Raw genomic sequence first — 20,462 nt, 5'->3', positions numbered from 1 at the left:
ATGAGGGTTAAAGGGTTGGAAAGGCATTCCTTGATTTCCCGTCTGGAAAAATGGAGGTCTCCATGAGTTGCGGCCTCGTCGGTTGCCTCTTCTGTTGTAATTTTGCATCCTGTTTTGATTACGTGAGTTGTCTCCTCCTTGGTCTGAACCATCACTGGAAGCGGCACTGTTTGACTGGAATATTAGCTGGAGGAAACTGTGGGTACATTGTCCATTTCCCGCTCTGTCCGTCGGTACCTCAGGCCAGCGTCCCTCTCGGACGCTGGCCTGAGGTACCGACGGACAGAGCGGGGCCTCATTTTCCCGAGCGGGTGCCGGGTGAGGTGAGGTTACTTCCCACATAATGCTGGGAAATGGACAATGTACCCACAGTTTCCTCCAGCTAATATTTGGGGCTCCAAGTTTCTGGTAGGAGTACTGTTTATCATTTGAATTGCTATCTTATAATTTTGCAGTTGCCTCTCCTTTGACATCACGGTCCTGACGAAAGCTGGGTAATATCCTTAGACAGCTGAAACATGTTGACCACACTGCACTGCGCCATATTATAGTTATATTTTCAAACTGCATAGCGCTTATTTTAATCATGACACTAAGAACAGTGCCCAATAAACATATTTTCTGTTCTGGTAGTTATTCTTAAAATCTATTCTGCACTTATTTTTTCACTGAGCACTGCACATTCATCAGCACCACGTTTGAAATACACTGTGGCTAGAAGGCTATCGTGACTTTCCTGTCTCTACACCATCAATAGATGTGTTGGGTGAGATTTGGAATAGATCATTCGTATCCCACATGACGATTTCTCCGCCATAATGGTGGGCTGATGGGAATTTTTTCAGCCTAGTGTAATTTCACTGTCACAGTACTTCATGACAGCTCACACACTCTTTGACTATGTGCCTCTCTTTCTATTTACTGATATGTCTAGGGTTGTGAGGTACCATGGTCAATAAACTAACCCATATAGACCCCCCTACAATTTTGTATTTTGGGTCGGAACTATAACCAGCCAGAAGGTATGTTTCTTACCTCCTGGTACTAAATAAATTCACAATCTTGGGATAATGAGCAGTTTAAATATGGTCACATCTGGCTACCCTCTTTGGGCATACAAAGAGAAGTTGTACTTTACAAGGTAGGCCTGAGCTTTTCTGCTCAGTGTGTGTTTGGGAGAGGACACAGATGAGTGTATTCTCACTGACGTATATTATTAAGTATAGTAATGCGCTTGACCCTTCCTACACTTTCCACCACGAGCACCATGGTTTTTCATTGTGATGTTCTTGATCTGTTGCTTATACTTCAACCTTTAACCCTTTAACCCAGGATATTGGGGGCTTTTGTCTCTTCCTGTCCCTCACCCTTTTTTCCCCATCTACTACTTCCAAGTGCTGGTGGGATTTGTGATGTTGTATCACAACTTTGGAAATGTCATAGCATGGATTCTGCTAAAGTGATTTTAATGTAACAATGCCCGAGGAATTGCGGGATTACATGATGTTTTCTGTTTTTCTTTCCCAGCCCTGAGGAAGTCGTGGGCCCTAGCCCATACGACAAAACACCTGTTGGCTGGATTCTGAGCAAGATACTACCATTAAAAGCATCTTGTCTAACTATTGTGCTCATTCTGTAACTTGAAAGTAATTTAACTTGAAAAAAATCTGTACTTTGGTGTGATAGGGCTTTACATGTAATTTTGAGATCTGCGGATCTATTTTAGGGGATTTTGGATGATTGCCCCTCCCTAAGCACCCAATAAAACAAATAATCTCCAGTAACCCAATATTGCCGAAAGATCTGAGAGTGCCATAATCCATCCAGGATAAAATCATCCCAGCTTTTCTCATAGAAAGTAGTAGTCTACTTTTGTGTGTGGAAGTGGTAGGTCATTCACCAAAGATTAAAGCCACAGGTTTGGATTCGGGCAGCGCTCTTTCAATGACGAGGCTTCAAATTTGTTACTGTGTCAAATCCATTGGGTCTGGGAACGAAACTAGAATATCTGCAAGAAATGTGAAATACATTGATTGCAACTGCTGTATGTATTCAGGAATTGCTGCTGCCCATCGGAATTGAGACACACATGTACATCAAATAATGCGGCTGGTGATACTAATGTTTCTGCGGAGAGATTGGACGTTTGTTGTCTATTGGCAGTTTTAACTGACCAACATGGCTAGTAGCTCTGATGGTTAATTATCCTGCTTCAAAGAATGCGTACCAGGCTTTTATCACAGAGATGACTATTTTATGAGGATTATAGCAATTAGTTACTGGTTTTGTCCTAGAGATCCTTTTGCTAATCGTGCAATGTCTGATGCACTACAGCACCTAGCACTGACCTGGGGGAGTGGAGGGTCAGGTGCTGTATATTCAGAAATAACATGGGTTTAAAAAACCTGCTGACGAATTCCTTGTGTGTCCAAGAGTTCTCAGGCAACAAAAAAAATGTAAAGATGAGGGGCGTGGCTAGCAGCCGGACATGGCGGCAGCATAGAAGGCGAGCTCCGTGGTTGAAGCGGCCTCCTTGCAGATCCGACGAATAATCCGGTGATATTTATTGACCTGCGGCAAGGTACCGAAACCCGGGACCGGGCGGCTCAGGCGGTGGCGAGCAAAACCTAAATCCGACGGAGGGAAGAGCAGATTGAAGTGCAGTCCGTCCGGGCCGCTGCAGAGGATTGGAGCCAGGGAGCTGCCGGGCGCAGAGAGCCGACAGGAAGTGTGCCGGGCAGGGCGAGGAGACACCGGAAGCGCCCGCTCGCGATTGCCCTCGGAGTGACGAAGGGGACCACAGAACAGCATCGACACTGGACTTAAGGTGGCCCTGGCTGAGGGGTCAAGCACCGCTGTATACAGCCCGGCGAGCAATAGAAACGCCCCTGGCCGGCAGACGGAGGTGGTCGGTCCTGCCGACCCTGGGACCGGAGCCGCCATCTTGGACTCCGAGCACTGCAGTGCCTGGGACTCGGGACTGGGATAGAACCGCTCCAGTCTGCATGAGACCCGGCTGGACCTGAGAGGGTCAGTGGGTGACAACAACCGGACTGAGAACTACCCGGTGGGGAGCACTGCGGACCCCTGGGGCACCCGTTGGGCGGCGACACTACAGCAGACAGGGAAACGCCAGCACGCGACTCCGCTAGAGTCGCCTCTACACGAACACTATCTTCAGGCCACGGACCCGGTGTATCAGGGCCCTACGCCCCATCGTTTGTAGCGGAGCCTCGGACATCCGTGCCGGGACATGCGTGCTCTCAGCTCAGCTCTCCTGCCCTACTAAGTGAAGGTGTACATCGTGGACGGCAGTGCCCCCCAGCCACAGCGGTTGGGCAGCGCCGCGGGCACATCCACGGCAGCGGACACACGGGCACTTCCTGGCTGCGGCCGAAGTGGTAGCGGCCTGAGCACGTGGACCACCGTGGACGGAGCCTGCTATCTATTGCCTGAAGGGAACGCGGTGAAGACGGCGTCCGGGGGGCCGCATCGCCCCTGCCGCGGTTGCAGCGGACAACTAGCGCGGTGAATAGGGTTGGTCACATTCACCAGCTGCCGGGTGGAAAGACGGGGGGGCTCTGTCGCCTGGTGCCCATCGTCACTGCACGGCCATATAACTCCGAAAGGACCGCGGCGAACCCCCCGCCAGGGATACTTTCTGACGGACTTGGCTCCATCAAGGACGCTACTCACGGCGGACACCCTGCTGCAGGACCCTACTGCAGTGACCATCAAAATGGTTGGTAAGGGGCTGAAGGGAGGGGCTACACAGTCACATCTTGAGAGATACGCATATGATAAAACGACTTCCCCCCCTACAGACGCTAAAACGCAGGCGAGCAAAGCCGTTGACACGGTGGGAGGTAAAAAAGAGACTCTAGAGGATGTGATGCGGGCCCTGACGCAGGTGCAGGTGACGGTGGGTTCGATCTCAACAGAAATAACACTGATAAGAGCAGACTTCCACAAAATGTAGGAAAAGGTGAACACAATGGAAATAGTGACCAAATCTTTAGTGGAGTACGTCTCAGAACTGCAAATAAATATGGAACGGATCTCGAAGGAAAACAAGGACCTGCCTGCTAAGCTGGATGATCAGGAAGGGCGCTCAAGGCGGAACAACATCCGCATAATAGGGGTTCCAGAATCAGAGGATACGGGAGCGATGGACCTTTACGTCGAAGACCTGATCAAGCAAACACTTAAGCCTAAGGGTCTTTCTGCCTTTTTCTCAGTGGAAAGGGCGCACCGAGTCCCGGGGGGCCGACCGAAAACGGGTGCCTCCCCAAGGCCGATTATTGCTCGGCTCTTTAATTTCAGAGACAGGGATGCGATACTGCAAACAGCACGGAACTCGCCCCCCATTAAAATCCAAAACTCTACGTTGGCGTTCTTTCCAGATTATACGGCGGAGGTTGCACGCAGGAGGAGGACATTCTTCGAAGTAAAGAAAGAACTTAGGGCACGAGAGATTCCTTACTCAATGCTCTTCCCAGCCAAGCTACGGATCGTGGCAGACAACAAAACGTGGTTTTTCGACACACCGGAGGTTGCACAAGACTGGCTGGAAGGCTGGAGACCAACGGGACAGCCTCGCCGTTCCAACAGGACAAACAAGCACCGCACTAATGGATTTCGTCCGGGCTCCCAGGCATCCGGGGGAGAAACAGCACCGCACTCACCTCTGAGCGCGACACCGGAGATTGAAGATACCGAAGAACAATGACTTCCCGAGGTCACCTTTCTAAGCCAAATGCAACGCTGACCGGACGAGCCGCCAAGGACACTGGGCGGAGGTACTCCGTGGACAAGAAGGGGGGGCGCTGACCCCGGAGAGTCCTTCACCCCAGCGTGCAAGTACTGTGTTTTGGGTTTGGGTCAGGCACTCTGCTGGGTTGGGGGGGCGGGCAGTTTTGAGTCCGTTTAGCAGGGGGGCAGGGAGGGGGGGAGTTGGGGGTTGGGAAGTTTTGCAAATTCTAGAATACTTCAATGGTCGAGATTGGAAATATAAGGCACATCCACGCAGGGTAGCGAGAACCCGGCACTTACATCGAACTCAGTTGGCATGGCAAGCATGTACTTTCAACCACAGAACCCATGGCACACACTACACGAGCTGACACGGGGGGGGGGAATCTAACACGGGGCCAGTGATGCCGTTGCAACTCATGTCTTGGAATGTGAGGGGACTGGGAGACAAGGTCAAACGAGGCTTAGTACTGCAAAGTATAAGAAGATCAAATCCGGCCCTGGTCCTATTACAGGAAACACACTTGACGGGCACAGCAACACATGCACTAGACAGAAGAGGTTACCATATGATTGTTCACTCCGAATTCACTAGAGGGTCCCGCGGTACGGGGATCCTAATGGACCGATCTTCTAGATACATAGTCCAGTCCACGAAGGTAGACACACAGGGGCGCTTTGCGGCGACACACGGACAGTGGGAAGGGAGGCCGCTGAATGTGGTCTCGGTGTACATTCCGCCGGCACTGCACGCAGTCGCTCTCCCGGAACTGGGGAAATTCCTGCTGGAACTCCCAGAGGGAGATCTCATCTTAGGAGGGGACTTTAATGCGGTGGTACACAACACACAAGACAGATTTCCGGCACGAGCGCAGACTTCCGGGCCTTCCTGGCTGAATGGCTTTCTAGAAGCACAGGGTTTGGTGGACATCTGGAGGCGGTTACACCCGGACGACCAACAATACACGTACCACTCGGCGGTCCATGACAGTCTGTCACGGATTGACTACTTCCTAACACTGGGAGATGGACTCCTCACTATCGATGACGTACAAATTAAGCCAAGGAGTATCTCGGATCATTCCCCGTTGACACTGGTTCTCTTCAACCCGGAGCGGACCCGAAAGCGCATCTACCCGATATACCCGGGGTACCTTAAAGTGCCACTAGTGGCTAAAACTCTGAAAAAAGCGACGAGGTGCTACCTCGCAGAGAACGTCGGCTCAGTTTCATCCCCCTCTGTCTTGTGGGAAGCCTACAAGACGGTACTTCGAGGGCAAGCTATATCCACCATCACAAGGCACAAACACACCCAGAAGCAGGAACTAATAGATTTAGAGGACAAACTCGCCAGGGCTAACGAAGACAATATGGCCGATCCGTCGAGGGACACGCTGCACACGCTCCGGCTGTGTCAGCAGCGTCATACCGATCTTATACGCCGTAAAGTAGTAGAGAATATAGCGGCCACAGCGCACAGGATATACGATGTCGGGGATAAAGCTAGTAAGCTCCTAGCCTGGCTAGAAAAAAAACAGGGAGGACAGAGAAATATACTACAGTTGAGGGACCCTGCGGGTATACTACAGACCCGTCCATCACTGATAGTAGGACTATTGGCAGACCATTTCCAAAGGGTGTATTCCCCTGAATTGGACGTTACACGGGAGATGGCAGAGACGGCTCTCGTGGGGTTACCCACCCGCACCCTGTCACAAGACAAAGTGGAAGAGCTGGAAACTGACCTAACCGCTGAGGAGTTACGGACGGCTATCGCAGCACTACACTCAGGGAAAGCTCTGGGCCCCAACAGGATACCGATTGAGTGGTACAAAACCATGTCAGAGACGCTTAGTACACCCCTACTCAATATGTTTACTGAAAGTCTGGAACAAGGACAATTGCCGCCTGACCAATGTGTGGCTACCATAGTGGCGATCCCGAAACCCGGCAAACCGCCGGAGGACTGCGGCTCGTACCGTCCAATTTCCCTCCTTAACGCTGAAAGCAAAATCTTTGCGAAACTACTGGCCAACAGATTGCTGCCTCATCTAGCACACCTAATACATCCAGATCAGTCGGGGTTTATGCCGCACAGGAGTACGGCGATGAATCTCAGACGGTTGCATGGTGTGATGGCGCGAGCTCCGTTATTGACAGAGCCGGCAGCAATCCTCTCGCTTGACACCAAAATGGCGTTTGATTTGGTAGAATGGCGCTACCTCTTCGCGGTCCTAGATCATATGGGTTTTGGCCCAAAATTCATAGCGTGGATTAAATTATTGTATAGTAACCCAGTGGCGCGAGTGACAGCGAACGGCCACATCTCAAGAGAAATACCGCTAGCAAGGGGTACGAGACAAGGCTGCCTGCTCTCGCCGCTACTGTTCGCCTTGGTACTGGAGCCGTTAGCCACTATCATTAGGTCCACCCGGCTACTGCGGGGCATAGACTGGGGAGACGATTGGGAGGACAGAGTGTCGCTATATGCCAACGATATGTTAATATACCTAACGGACCTGGCAGTGGGAATTCCAGTGTTACTGGTGCTGTGTGAGAGACACGGAGTAGCCTCAGGTTATAAAATTAACTGGTCGAAATCGGTGCTTTACATGCTGCATGGAATGCCACCTAACCTGGGAGAGGGCTGCCCACTAATATTGGAGACAGCATCCTTCCGGTACTTGGGGATCCGGATCACGCAAAACCACGCGACATTTCAGGACCTGGATCTCGGGCCACTGCTCGACAGATTGAAAACAGATGTAAAACACTGGAAGACCCTCCCATTAACGTTATTGGGCAGAGCGGCGCTATTCAAGATGCTGGCGCTGCCCCGTTTCCTGTATGTCTTGGAGAACACGCCGGCGATGGTCCCATCGTCGTTCTTCAGACAGGTGTCAGGTCAACTGTCGGGCCTACTATGGGGGAACTGACCAGCTAGGGTCGCACAGGTGAAACTGGTCAGGGACTGGTACAGTGGGGGATAGCACTCCCCAACTTGGAATTATACTACTGGGCGGCTCACCTCAAGGTGATCAACCAATGGATGCATGCACCACAGGATGACCCGGCGTTTTTAGCAGACAGGAGGCAGCTGTGTACTAACACCCTTCTGGCCCCGCTCTACAACAAGGGACTGACGGCAACACTGATTGGCCCGACTAGACACACAGCGTCGCTATGGCATAAAGCGCAGGTACGACTGAAGTGGGAGGGTGTGATTACACAGCTTACACCCTTGTGGGACTCCAAGGCCCTGGGTAACCTAAGACATAGTAAAGGGTTTACCCAATGGCATAATATCGGGATATCCACTGTAGGTGATATGTGGACGAAGGATGGGGTGATTCCATTTGAGACCCTGAGGGAGCAGTATGATCTGGGCATTAATGAAACATACCGTTACATACAGATTAGGCATGCATTAATGAATGCAATTGCACCGGGCACTAGGGTCCCGGAATCTGCTCCGCTAGAGGACCGCCTACTCACAGACTATATGGAAGCCAGCGCCACTTCCCTCACCTACCGCAAACTGATAAACAATCTACCCGACCCGTTGCAGAAACTGAAAGAGAAATGGGAGGATGAGTTGGGGGAGATGGATGAGACAAACTGGAATGCAGCAATGGCGTCACCTAGAGAAGCTGGTATCTCAGCGAGATTTCGGCTAGTGCAATTTAAAATATTACACCGAGTATACTACACCCGCACCACCCTACATAAAATACAGAGGGCAGATCACCCTTATTGCTTGAGGAACTGCGGAGAAGAAGGCACACTGTTTCATACCCTGTGGTCCTGTCCCAGCATGGTGGACTACTGGCGGCGTGTAACACGCACGGTTGCCCAGACTCTACGAATCTCCATCACACCTGACCCTAGAGTATGTTTATTGAATGTATGGGGCCCGACCAACCTGACGTCGCATGGACGGCAATGGGTGGTTATTGGAATGATGTTGGCAAAGCCAGATATAGAGCAAAAATGGGGGGCATCGGAAACACCAACCTTAGCGCAGTGGTGCAGAAACATGGATTTGCTCATGATGGCAGAGAGGGCGGTGTATCAGCAGAGAGCTAACCCACGTAAATGGAATAAAATATGGTCACCTTGGAACACATATAGAGGGGATCTGTGCGAGCCACTGCCCGAAGAAGAGGATTTATACAGTTCGGGGGAGGAAGAGGACATAGATGAGGGGTGTTAGAGGAGACAGGGTGGGGCAATGACAGGGGAGGCTCCAGAATTCCCGTACTCTCCCGGCATGAACAATTGCTATGCGAACTGTGGCATATAGGGCTTTAATCGCTATACTACTATGATTGAACATAACAATGTGTATATTGCATAATGCTGAAATTCCAATCTATGACCCTAAAAGTTGAAAGTTGCATATAAATTTGAAACTGTTGCACTAGCGGTTGGATGTGGCTGAATGTTGACACTACACTGACGAATGATTGATCATGCTAATATGTCTGTCTTGCTGCAACAATAAAAACAATAAAAAAAAAAAATGTATAGATGCCTCCTGTGAATAATGTTCCTGCTGGAGAGAGAGAGGCATTTTGTCTAGTGCCTGTTTTTCCTCATCATGAAGTAGCGGAAAGGGTTAATGTGACTACGGCAAAGAACGTGTACTATGCAGACCACTTAACGGCATTTTATGTGGCTAGCTCAATGAGTTACAGCTTGTCACAGAGGTCCTTTTGTTACTTGCATTTCATTAGTTACAATCCTAAAATGGCACAGTTAGGTATGAACTGTCTTCAAGAACCTGCATTCAAACTATGTGTATAGGTTAGAACATTATTTTCTCCCCCAGTCTTTTATTATCCTAATGTTGCTAAAAAGGGTTAGTTTGCGTAGATGAGCATTCTTTTTACTTATGCCAATTACTGTGGTATGTTTTAAATCCTGAGTTTATGCTTCTCCAGACCATACACTCTTAAAATATACTGCATACTAGTATCTATGACGTGATTCGTACAACTTGCAATCCTCAACGTCATATGTAACATTTCCTATAGACTACATTTACACAGATATGATTCATTGTCTGTATAATGTGTGTGTGATGTATCGATCTCTGACACTCTACATTGTTATGAGCAGCTCTATAAAACAAATAAAACGTATATGAGAAGGTAAGTACCCTTCCATTTTCATAACTTGATTTTGATAGAAAGTGTCACTCTAAGTGCCACACATTTGGTCGTTGGAAGTCATTCATAAGTACACTGAAACTATGAAAATGTCACACATAAGCAATCTGAAACCTTGGCAGCTATGGAGATTTAGTGTGCCTCACTCACATATATGCACTTTTTGCATCAGAGAGTGATTGATACTGCCAGGATTCTGTTCCAGTGTTAGCCAGCCAGGTGTTTGCTTGGGAACATTTAAGGGATGCTACTACTATTATGATAGTAGTATACCAGAGGGGTTAGCTTCTTCCTTGTGGCTTTATGTAGCTCATACAGTCTCAATCTCCCTGATGTACGTACTGTACTATGCAAAGGGAGACCAACTTGGCCCATCAAAAGAGGTTGGAGAAGCAAAGATCATTCATGGAAATGAATTAATAGTTCAAAATGTCATTTTAGATTAGGAATCTAGGAATAAGTTATCTGATTTAAAATAATCAATACTGTGTCTGTCAAACTGTTTTTTGTAAAGAGAGTACCACCAATCATTGTTCTTTTTATCTTTATTCCTTTCATAGCACCCAAGGGCAAGAGGGCACCCTCATAAGCAGCTGCCACCACCACCAGCGCCGCGGAACGTTTGAAGACAACCACAACCAGGTCGACTCCCACCACCAGCTCTGCAGCCTTGGCAGATGGTTCTGGCGACCCCAGTAAATCATGTTTATTATTATTTCTAACTTGTAACTATTCCCACTAGTAAAAGTATGGCCTTGTACATTTATACTATTTACTTTTCTTCAACTTTACTATCAAAGGTTTTTTATCCCTTCATTTTCCAGTGTTTTTCTATCTTGTGCGGCTGACTTTCTCCTGTCTGTAAATTTTTTTCATGGACATCGATTCACCAAAATGCCAGGGGTATCAGAAGTGACATCACACAGCTTGACCTTAATGAATCATAGCATTTGTAAAGCGCACTACTTACTCTGGTTTATAGACGAGGGTTCCTCTGAGAGTGGTGTTGGGGTCGGTGTGGATCTGGAAGTGGAGGTGTTCGGTGGTGCTGAGGGCTTCGTCGGTGTTGGGCGATTCCTCCTCCTACTCCGTTGGTGCGGTCCCTGCTGGTGATCTTGTAGCCTTCCGGGATGGCGATGGCGATGTCGGGTGCCGAGGAGGGGTTCCGCTAGGTCTCCGTCAGGAAGGTGACGTCTGGGGTGGTTGAGTCGAGTAGGTCTCAGAGTTCATCCGCGTGTTTGCGGGCAGAGCGGGTGTTGAGAATCAGAGGAAGTTATATCATATGACCTTTAATCCTGAGTCTTTCCAGGAGGTGAAGTCATATAACCTTAATCATTAGGACATCACAAGAATTGACATCACTAGCATTCGATAATAACTGCATCATTATTATGAAAATACAAGTTAAACAAATGTCTGTTTTAATTTCCACCTGTATTATGGTGCTGATATGATCTTCGAAAGTGGTGGGAAATAATACTAGCTCTGAATTGTAGAAAGTGAAGCAAATGAGCCAAACCTCCTCTATGGAGTGTGCAGAGAGGTTCAGAAACTGAGGAAATGTTTTTAAGTATTGGGTCAAATAGTGCATTGTAAAGCACATTTTTCAAATAGATTAGCTAAAAAGGGCTCTCATTAAATATTCATGTATTTTCCTATTATGCCAAGCCAATCGACCCCATTGTTTCAAAATGTGATCTAGGGCCCCTATATGTTAAAAAATATCTCTAGCATGTCAGGACCAGCATTTGATCATGGCTGCCCCGCTCCCATATCCCACTGTTGTGCTCCCATATGCAAAGACTTACCTCCAATGTGCAGTAATCATATCTACAAAAACATCAGCGAACACATACAGAGGAAAAACCCTTTAAGTGCAGCTAGTCAATCATCAGTCTTAAAAAGGCATCAGCAAACACACACGGGGGGAAAACCGTACCATTGTAATGAATGTGGAAGTAGTTTTCATGACTCTTCTGCATTAAGGATTCATCAGCAAAATCACACAGGGGAAAAGCCTTTCCAGTGCAGTGAATGTGTGAAAAGCTTTAGTCAGCTATCAATCCTGCAGAGTCATCAGAGAACACACACGGGCAAAACCATTCCATTGCAGTGAATGCGGAAGTAGTTTTAGTAACTGCTAAAACCTAAGGATGCATCAGAGGACACACACGGGGGCAAGCCATACAAGTGCACTGAATGCAGGAAAGGCTTTAGTCGCTCATCAGTTCTACATCACCATAAGCAAAAACACACCTTCATTGAACACACATGGGAATAATCCAAGAGATGCAGAGAATCTGGCAAGACCCTAAACACATCAACAATAATACTGACCCATTTGTGGACACACACAGGAACATAAAAGTGCAGTTAGTGTGATAGAAGTCTTGACTAGAAGGAAAGAAATAAAACGGAGATATTTGTGGTATTATGAAAGTGTCTATTCTCAGTAAATGTTCATTTCTCTACATGGAGGAAAAACCAAGAAGTACCAGGAAGCTTATTGGGAGACTAGCATAATGTGGAATAAAAGAAAAGAAACATATCTTTTCGAGTGAAACAGACAGAAAGAAAAGCATCCAAGCACAACTGATCACGCTACTAGTTAAAGCAACACTGTGAACAATACTTGGACTCATGGGTATTTTCAGCGAAATTTAGGGATCACTGATAAAACCCGATAAGTCATGAACCCAAAACAAATGTACTCCCATGGAATGCTCATCCAAAAGTCAAAGGTAGTTCCTAATAGTGAACAGTGTAGTATACACGTCATCCAATCAGCAGGATGGTAAAGAGGCTTTACTCCAGGGGAGTGACAAGCACAAGAAGAGCCAACACAGGCTGACGCACAACATGCAAAATAGGCAAGCTACTGACAACATTTATCAAACAATATCCTAGGATAAAAGCTAGATATGAGCATAGTTTTTGTTCTCTACACTAAATAATACAATCAACCACTCACTCACTCGTGTCTCTCTTTAATGAAGAGTGCTGTTACCATCAAATTTCCTGATACTCGTTGTACGAAACATAGATGGAAGAAAGGCTGAGTCAGTCATACCGAGCTGACTGCAGTTCTGCCAGTTTATATTTCTATACACCCTACCATGGGAAGGCAAGAATAACACTATTACGCTATAAACTCTAAAGTAGAAAATCACTTGCTCCAGCTCCAGCTAGTCAGCCCTGTCCTATCGGCGGGGTGTCTGGAGCTGCACTGGGGTCTGGCCCTGACAAAGCGGGGAAATCAGATAAGATCGCCCCTAAAACTGGGCGCACTGATGTCTCACAGCCCAAAAAACAGACCGGGACGGTCCTCCACTTGCCCCCTGAAGCCTGCCCTTATGTTTTAGTCTTAGCAGGAGTTCCTCCCCTGCAAGAGGATCAAAGGGAGTCTTGGGCCCAGCTGAAAAATAAGTCTATTGACTGGTTGTCCAGGCATAAAAGCGTAGGGCCGCAAATCTCCAATGAAATCATGACAGTAAGACGGGTAGATTGGGTGGGTCCCTTGCCAAAGAATATCACTGGCGACTGTATTGTCCTGAATTTTAGACATCCAGCTACAGTTAACCATCTGTTAAATAGCAATAACATCCACTTCAGCCCATCCACTGCTGTGACCCCTCTACCCTTGAGACACTTTTATAGACCCCCATTAAGACCACCTACACCAATCTTTCCCTTATCCAATAGATTCAGTGCTTTATCGAATCTGCAGTACCAGGGTTGACATTTAACAGATGACCCACCTGCTACTGGAAGTCCTACGGCCCTAGTTAGTGTTCCCCAGCCCATTAAGAATGCTAGTACCATATCCATCACACCGAAGCTTCACATGGAGGTTACACCACCTGGGAGTCTAAATACAGATGAACCTATTCCCTCTCCCGTCATTCTAGACGCTGGTTTCACTGTATTAAGTTGGAATTTCAGGGCCGGACTGGGAACCCAAACCAGGCCTGACAAATTTGACAGCCCAGCCCCTGCCTCTTTTGTTGCTTGGGGTGATATAGCAGCACCAAAGCAAAACCAGCCCCAGTAACAAATACGTTTCCCAGCAATGAAGAATCAGCCCCCACTCTTCCAGCCTCCCGGGGAAACACCCGAAGCTCGTTACAGCCAGTCCGGCCCTGCTCAGGGTGTAGGTTTTACTGACAGTGGCAATTTAAATACCTCAAACACCAATAGTGTGCAGAATAAGACACTCTCCTTGCGATGTTTGCAGGAACCTGGGAAACTGGAACATGAATCAGATGGCACTGAATGGGATGTCGCAGTCAATGGTCTCAGCCCAACTGGCCTCTGTGCCGAGCATGCAGAATCAAAGGCAGATATATTGGAACATGCCTTCAGTCCAGATAGTCCCACAGCCCAATGCAGAATAGAACGCCACATTCTCAATAAATTCAGGATTTCAACAAATTCCTTCAGTGATTAATAAGAATTTTCCACAACTTCCACCTACACTAGCAGTTTCTACTGGAGTGAATCAGACTCACGGTGCCTTAGACGGCAGAAGGGGTGCATGCTTGGTGCAATCCTAGAGGTCACCCAGAGTGGCCCTTTTATAGAAGAAGTAAATGGGAATCCAGCATCTCTTTTAATCAATAAATGTGCCTCCGTTCCACAGTCAGACTGACGGGAGCGCCCACCCCACCCCTCTTGGGAAAGGAGTCCAAGTTGTAGGCATTTCTAATAAACAACTAATAAGCTGTCAGCAAATGTTCCCGTACAAATTGGGTCAATGATGAATGGCCACAAACTTAAACTGTGATTAAGATCCAGTTATTATGTTAGGGAATAACCTTGTAAAATGACTTGTGAATTTTTGGGGAAGAGTCACAATTCATTATTCATGTTGTAGGTGTGGTTTATTAAATTACATTTTGTTGTGCCATGCTTTCATGAACATTCATTGATTGCTGTCATTTTTACCTCATCGTGAACCATGTCAATAATGTGTTCTCTCTGTCTAAAAACTTAAGAACTTTTCCTTGATTTCTAACTAAGCAGGTTCTATGTCAGTTTGCTATTTTATATTATATAAAAAAAATCTTATATCTTAGCACACATTTGTTGTGTGTGGTCTGTCTATTGACTTTACAGCTAGAGTTATTTCTGATTCTGGCTTTTGATATACTTTAGAGGTTCCCTTTATGTGATTCTCTTGCAAATATTATGATAATTATTTCTCTGACTGAGTAACCATGTTTATGCCTTCAGTAATTATTTGAAACCTTTAATATAGCTTTGAATCTTGTTGTAGCTCCAAAGGCAAGGGCCTTTACCAAGGGAGCGGTCCTTTAAAGGGCAGTATTGCCTGCTATTGCTGACTATAAGGTCATTACACTGTTTGCCCCATGAGGGCAGAATGTGTTAATCAATAAAACAACGGTGTCCCAGAGACCGAGGGGGTTGAAACACCTCCGGTACTCCGGAACCTTTGTTTCAAAGCTGTTGCTGTAAAACTTGAACAGTTAACAGCCGCATGTGAGACCACGGTGGTTAATTGTGGAACATTCACAGCAATAGCTGTTAAAGGAGGCTGAAGTCAGCCCCTGGTTCTCCCTGGGCTCGGTTGTTTTGTAAATCCAGGACGGTTATTTGTAAAATGTGATGAGGTGGGATTGTCGTCTGATGCAAAATTATTTCTTTACTTACTTTCAAGGTATTCTGGGATGACAGGCAGTGCAGCGTGGCTGCCACCCTTGGGGGAACAAAAAACATAATTGTCAGGTAAGGATTCCTATAACTCTATGTTTCCTTTTCCCATGTTTCTTCTTTCTCTCTTCTCTTTCTTGATCTCTGTTTTTTTTTTGTCTCTTTACTTCAACTTTTGACTCTCTCTGTGCACTATTCTTGTTGTTATCAAACTTCTGATAATAATATGATGGAGCCACATTCCACTCTTGGAAGATGTTGGGGGCTGCACTGCAGGCCCAGTTCCTTTTTAGGTCAGTTTTGCGCAGCAGTTCCTTAACTATTATCACATTTGTCTCCTCTACACCACGTGATGGTGGTTCACCCAGATTAGAGGTGCCACGCTGTTGCGCTGCTACTGGGTTTAGAAAGTGACTGTAATTTAAAAATTTTATTGATTCATTGTGTGCGTTCTAATTGGGGGAATGTTTTAAAAACTATTATAATTGCTTACTTGTGTGGGGTTACTGCATTCTTTCCAGGCACTCTTCTGCTTTTTTCTTCATCTCGGGGGGGGGGGGGGGTGGGGGGGGGGGCTTGTGGGGGTCTTTTTTTCCTTCCCCGGTACACCACGGCTCGCCAATTGTATGGAGGGAAGTGAGTTTTTCACTCTTGCTGCTCTATTCCACTTCCTGTCCCAGATCGATGGGCAGCGCTCTAGTTGTTCCTGACTGGCCCAGCTATTTAATGTGAATGTCGGGCCTGACGCGCAGTGAACACACGCAGCAGGCACGCCTGTCTTTGTCAAGTTTATGCCTTGTGCCAGGGACGCTGTCCTTTTTGTTGTAGACCATGGTACGCCCCTTGTTTACCCGAGAGGATAGCTCTTGGAGCTTCAAGGAGAGAAGGATAGAAGGATGTGCACTGCAGGTCAATGAACTGTGAGCATTGGGCTATATGAGTGTGTTAACTGTAAGACAGTCATTCCATAGGGGGTAGCTAAAAAAAACAAGGGGAAACGTGTCAGCCCTACCCTTACCCATGAAACAGTCCTTTTCGGGGCATTTCCTGAATGCCAGATCTCTGATTAAACATAGAGCAGAATTTAATGATTTTGTCTCCTCCCGTAGGCCAGATTGGGTATTTATTACTGAAACCTGGGCTAGAGATTGCCCAGGGCCTGGCCTGGTGGAGGCCATCCCCTCAGGGTATGCTCTGTCCAGACTTGATAGGGGGGGTTTGGGAGTCCTTTATAAAGACACCTTCTCGTGCTTCACTGAGGCCCTCACCACTCCCTCAGATCCCTATCAGGACCTATATTTCTCCTTGAAGAGGATAGTTTTGTGGGAGTTGTCAGCTACCGGCCTCCCGGACCCAGTGGAATGTATAATCAGGATTGAGCCTTATTTGGCTAGATCCAATGTCACTCTTTTGGGTGATTTTAACTTCCATTTGGAGAAAACTCTGTGCTCTGAAACGCAGGTTTTCCTGGAAACTATGGACTCCTGTGGCCTTCCTCAGCTGGTGAGAACCCCCTCTCATACGGCGGGACACATTCTGGACGGGATCTTCTCTAACGATCCGAGGATGGAGGTGAAAGATCCCATCCCACTCTCTTGGACTGATCAAACGCCATTCCATTTTTATGCGAATTGCAGAATCCCACCCAGATCCCAATTTTAAGAACAGGGTGGAGATGAAGAGAAACCATAGCCGCATAAATAAGGAGGGTCTTCTAATTATTGCTGTCTCCCCCAACTGGCTCTTGGCAGCTCTAGACTCTCTTGCCCCTCTTAAGGAGCATTATGTGGCTAGAAAACGCCCTTCGGCGCCCTGATTAACTGAAAGGTTGAGAAACCTTAGGCAGGTATGGCGGCAGCAGGAAAGAATATGGCGCTGTGAGCTTATCCCAGCCGAAAGGGACATGCATAAACTCAAATTGAAGGAATACGGGCTAGCTATTAATGAGGAAAAGGTCACCTACTATCCCAAGATGACGGAATCCATCAAATCCCAGAGGGAACTCTTCACTGTGATTAATTCCCTCCTAGCCCCCTCGGCCTCTGCCAAAACCGAGGTCTCCCAGGAACTATGTGATAAAAGGGCATGCTTTTATACTGACAAAATCAAGGACGTATATTCCTCCCTGGAGATATCCAATGTCGGAGGGTCAAAGGCCGATCGTCCTTCGGATTCTCTGGTAGCTCCTGCAAAGGATTGCCGCTTGAGCGCCTTTCCCCCTATACTTCAAGAAGACATGGAGCGGATGGTAAGGGGAATTATATCTGGCTCCCCTATGGAGCCCTGTCCCCTGAAGATCCTGAAACTAGGAATGGAGGCTATTGTTCCTACTTTGACCGTAGTTCTTAATGCCATTATTACTTCTGGCCAGTATCCCACTGCCTGGAAAACGGCTGTGGTTAAACCTCTCTTAAAGAAGCCCTCTCTGGATCCGAGGGAACTAAAGAACTACAGTTCAATTTCCTGTTGCCCGTCCCAGCTAAAATCTTGGAGAAACACCTGAACCTCCATCTTAGCACCTATCTGGAGGACCATCAATTGCTCGATGGCTCGCAACATGGGCTCAGAAGTGAGCACAGTACCGAGACGGCGTTAACCGTTGTTTTTAACAACATTCGACAACAGGTCGACGAAGGTTACACCACCTTACTGACCCTTCTGGACCTAACGGCAGCCTTCGATACCATCTCGCCCCTTAGATTGGCTGGGAGGCTCCGGGAAATAGGGATTGGGTGCTCCGCCCTTAATTTGCTTACATCTTTCTTTTTGGAACAGGCTCAAAGAGTTAAGATGGGCCAATTCCTTTCTGCTTCTAAACGGCTGTTCTGCGGAGTTCCCCAGGGATCCTCATTGAGCACCACCCTTTTAACCTTTATGTAGCCCCGCTTGCCTGGGTTGTAAGATATTTTGGCCTAGAAGTGTTATCCTATGCTGATGACACTCAAATCATGATTACCATCACTGAGAGTGTTGAAGCTTCAGCAGCAAATTTTTAAAGCTGAATGCAGGCCCTAGCAGCATGGATGGCAGAGAACTATCTAAGACTCAATGGGGATAAAACTGAGATTTAAATTTTCGGAGACAATCAGGAGATTTGGTCCAGGGCCTGGTGGCCAGATACGCTTGGATCTTGCCCTCGCCCTGGCCTCAGTCCCAAAAATCTAGGCATCATGGTTAATACCTCCCTCTCCTTGGGAACCCAAATAAATAGAAGTCTCCACCTGCCTCGGAATGATAAGAACTCTCAGAAAGATATGTCAATTTCTCTCCCCCTCCACGCGGAAACAGGCAGTGGTGGCCCTTGTGCTGTCCAGATTGGATTCCTGCAATGCCCTTTATGTAGGGATCAATAAGGGTCTCCTACACTGACTCCAACTTGTGCAGAATGCTGCTGCCAGGCTGGTGATGGACCTTCCTAAATTCCACTCTGTTGCGGCTACCATCAAGAGCCTTTCTTGGCTTCCTTTGGGTCGGAGAATTGAGTTTAAAGCCCTGTGTTTGGTGCACAAGACCTTTTATAATATGGGGTCAGAAAGCATTAAAAACTGTTTCGGAGATATATCCCTCGTAAGCAGTTAAGATCTTCCAGCAAGAATTCGGTGACTTTGCCTAGATTCAGAAAATCTAGATGGGGGGGTCCTTTTTTCTGGCTGGCTGGGAGAACGTAGTTGGCGGGGGGGGGTGTAGAAGGACAGTCGAGAGTTGAGGCACTCTGGTCCGATGTCGTAGAGTGATTTGTGTGCGTGGGTAAGCAGTCAGAAGGTGATCCTCTTATTGACGGGTAGCCAGTGGAGGTCTTTAAGGTGACCAGAGATGTGTTCGTTGCGTGGGATGTCTAGTATGATCCTGGCTGAGGCGTTCTGGATTCGTTGGAGTTTCTTCTGGAGTTTGGCGGTGGTACCTGCGTAGAGGGTGTTTCCGTAGTCCAGTCGGCTCGTGACCAGAGCGTGGGTGACTGTTTTCCTTGTTTCGGAGGGGATCCAGCGAAATGTTTTTCTGAGCATGCGGAGAATGTTGAAGCAGGAAGAGGAAACGGCGTTGACTTGTCTGTTCATTGAGAGTGAAGAATCCAGGATAACGCCTAGGTTCCGTGCGTGGTCTGTCGGGATGGGTGCTTTTCCGAGGGCTTCCGGCCACCAGGAGTCGTCCCAAGCAGAGGGGGATGTACCTAAGATGAGGACTTCTGTTTTGTCTGAGTTCAGTTTCAGACGGCTTTGTTTCATCCATTCGGCAACTTCTTTCATTCCTTCGTGTAGGTTAGTTTTGGCGGTGTTGGGGTCTTTGGTGAGTGACAGGATCAGTTGGGTGTCATCAGCGTAGGAGATGATGTTGAGGTTGTGTTGGCGTGCGATGGCCGCGAGGGGGCTCATGTATACGTTGAAGAGGGTGGGACTGAGTGAGGATCCCTGTGGTACGCCACAGATGACTTCAGTGGCCTCGGACTTGAATGGTGGGAGGCGGACTCTTTGTGTTCTTCCGGAGAGGAAGGAGGTGATCCAATCAAGTGCTTTTCCTTGTATTCCGATGTTTCTGAGGCGCTGAAGAAGGGTGCTGTGGCAGACTGTATCGAATGCAGCAGATAGGTCGAGGAGGATGAGGGCGACTGTGTCTCCATTGTCCAGTAGAGTTCGAATGTCGTCAGTTGCTGCGATGAGGGCGGTCTCAGTGCTGTGTTTTGCTCTGAATCCCGATTGTGAGGGGTCGAGGGATTTGTTGGCTTCGAGGAAAGCGGCGAGCTGGTTGTTGACGGCTTTCTCGATGACTTTGGCCGGGAATGGAAGAAGCGAGATGGGGCGGTAATTTTTGAGTTCGGTGGGGTCCGCTGTTGGTTTTTTCAGAAGGGCGGTGAGTTCAGCGTGTTTCCAGATT

General features: G+C 47.7%; 1 protein-coding gene across 1 annotated transcript in view; it reads left to right on the top strand.

Annotated features, from left to right (window-relative positions):
* Positions 1-20,462, top strand: part of LOC144762767 (uncharacterized) — a 599,563-nt gene that overhangs the window by 555,882 nt on the left and 23,219 nt on the right. Inside the window, exons 3-4 of the mRNA XM_078648047.1 lie at positions 10,484-10,618; positions 15,601-15,668. The gene's annotated coding sequence lies outside the window, so the exon portion shown is untranslated. The remainder of the gene's footprint in view (positions 1-10,483; positions 10,619-15,600; positions 15,669-20,462) is intronic.

This window comes from Lissotriton helveticus, chromosome 1_1 (genome assembly GCF_964261635.1).
Source record: "Lissotriton helveticus chromosome 1_1, aLisHel1.1, whole genome shotgun sequence".
Taxonomy (NCBI): domain Eukaryota; kingdom Metazoa; phylum Chordata; class Amphibia; order Caudata; family Salamandridae; genus Lissotriton; species Lissotriton helveticus.
This window is presented reverse-complemented; position numbering and strand designations above follow the sequence as displayed.